At 41.9% G+C, this 2,506-nt stretch overlaps 1 non-coding gene across 1 annotated transcript; it reads left to right on the top strand.

Annotated features, from left to right (window-relative positions):
• The first annotated feature begins 225 nt into the window (after positions 1 to 225).
• LOC145633487 (small nucleolar RNA R71) lies at positions 226 to 331 on the top strand. The gene has a single exon (XR_014112811.1). It is a non-coding gene; the product is annotated as a small nucleolar RNA R71 (small nucleolar RNA).
• The last annotated feature ends 2,175 nt before the right edge of the window (positions 332 to 2,506 follow it).

The raw sequence follows: 2,506 nt of genomic DNA, 5'->3' as shown, positions 1-2,506 counted from the left end.
TTGTTGATTGCGTTGGCTTGCTCCAATGCATAAACGCCCTTGCTAGAAGTAGCATCCCTTTCTCCTTCGTACCAATCATCATAGTGCTTTGCGGCTTCCTCTATAATACACTCCACTTCATGCTCTCCTTTGTTCATAATTGGACCACCGGCCGCGGCGTCTAGGCTTGTTCTTCCTTGAGGTGTGAGACCTCCATAGAAAGTGTGAATGAGTTGATACTTGGGTATCCCATGGTGTGGGCATTGACGTTGAAGCTCTTTGTATCGTTCCCATGCCGCACTTAGAGACTCACCACTCTTTTGGCGAAAACCTTGAATCAAAGACCGAGCCTCGGCGGTCTTCCTATGGTTATAAAACCTCCTCAAGAAAGCCGTAGTCACTTGGTCCCATGTCGTGAGAGAATTAGGGGGCACCTCCTTCTCTAGCCATTCTAAACCTCTCCCAATTAGCGAAAATGGAAACATTTTGAGGCGAATATATTCTTGAGTCACTCCATTGGCCTTTATTGTGTCACAATATTTCTCAAACTCTTTTAGGTGCTCATGAGGACTCTCAAACTTTCCACCCAAGAATTGTTTCCTCTCAATCAAGGCAATCAAATTAGGCTTGATCTCGAAATTGTTGGCTTGAGTAGTAGGAGTTAAGATCCCACTTTGCGCTCTAAAAGCTTCGGGGGCCCCAAGACGACTCAAAGGCGTATTCTCTCCCATTTTAGAACCTTCTTTACTTCCAAACTTATAGGTTGAGAAAGGGTTGATTTCTGAATTCGAAGATGATTTAGGGCTATCTAATTCTTCACTTGAGGGCGAAGAGGGTGGAGTATCTTCTAATTCTCTTACTCCTCTCCTTGGAGTGCGGGAATTTCTACTCCTTGCTCTTGCTTCTCTTCGAAGTAGGGACAAAGACCTCTCTAGCTCTGGATCGATGGGAATTAAAGATCTTGAGCGGGTTCGTCCTCTGGTCATACAACAAAGCTAAGAAGAACGTAAGCACTGACAAGTAACAAAAGTAGCAAACACTAACAAATAAAGGTGAGATAGTCTTAAACAAGCAATGAAATAGCAATGGAAACCGTCTTCCCGGCAACGGCGCCAATTTGACAAGGAAATAATCGTGTCGTTGAGCGACTACACCTAAGTCAAATTAATTTATAACGCTCTACCAACCTAATACGTGTATAGGGTAAATAGAGGGGTCGAACCACAGGGAGACATGCATAAACACCGCATTCACTACTTAAGACTTTAAGCTATCTCGGGACAAGAAGTATGAATAACTAAGAGATTAAACTAAGGATTAAGAATGATTAAAGATCAATATAACTAAACACCAAGGGAAGTGGGTGGATGTAGATGTCACTTGATCATGCAATAACACAGAAGCAAAGCAATGGTAAACTAAGCATGCAAGAATATCGAAATAAAGCTCGATCTAACCGCCTTCCGGGGTTAATCGATTCCTCCTAACATAGCCTCTATGCTTCCACATTAGAACCACATATTAGAAGGTGCAAACAAAGAATTATCGATATTAATGAATCTCAACTAAGTCAACTTCCGTTACTTGTTAGTAAAGACTCATCTTTGATCAACTAACAATGTGCACTTACAAGAAAGACCAAAGAATATCAAGCATACAAAGACTTTAATCACCATTAACATAACCCCAACATCATAAGCATGAATCAATTAACAACTACACCATCCCCACACCCTTGGCTAGGTGACTACTCACAAATCATATTGAAGACAATATCAATCATAAAATCAATAAGCATCAACATGATCAATAAGCAAAGAAGGAAAATCAAAATAAGCAAACAAAACTAGATACAAAAGTAAAGAAAGAGAGTAAGAGATTGCTCATTAATTGAAGATGAAGATTTACAAAGATTCAATCAAGCTCCTTCTTCAATATCCAAGTTCATCAATAGAAATCCACACTTTCCCTCTCTACTAATGAAGTTTCTCTCTCTAGATTAAGCTAAAAATGTAGGAAAAAAAAACTAAGTTCATCCCCCAAAACGTTCTAAAAAAGGGGCTTATATAGTCCGTACAGAGTCAGCTGACAAAAGGAGAGGTCCGACCGAACAAATGGGAAGGTTCGGCCGGACTACAGGGTAGGTTCGGTCGAACCTCCCTGATCCTGGTCTGGTCGAACTCCTGCGGTTCGGCCACTCCTGCAAAACTGCCGATTTTCATCTTGCCCCTGCCTCGAAGTTCGGCCGAACCACTGAGCAGGTTCGGCCACACCTTGGTTCGGCCACACCATCAGGAGGTTCGGCCGAACCTCTTCTGAATCATGCTTCCTCTAGCCTCCTTTGAGCTTAGCTTCCTCCTCTTGAAAATCTCGATGGTTCCTACAAAGCATAAGCATGAAAAGCACAGTAAGAACAAAGCGAGAAGACTAAGAAAAGGGAGGATAAAGGAGAAAGAAAAGAGAAAGCAAAACTAAGTAAAAATGCTTAGAAAGAGGGCCAAACAAGTGCAAACGAGGGGAGAATCCT

This window comes from Chenopodium album, chromosome 5 (assembly GCF_948465745.1).
Source record: "Chenopodium album chromosome 5, dcCheAlbu1.1, whole genome shotgun sequence".
Lineage (NCBI taxonomy): Eukaryota > Viridiplantae > Streptophyta > Magnoliopsida > Caryophyllales > Amaranthaceae > Chenopodium > Chenopodium album.
This window is presented reverse-complemented; position numbering and strand designations above follow the sequence as displayed.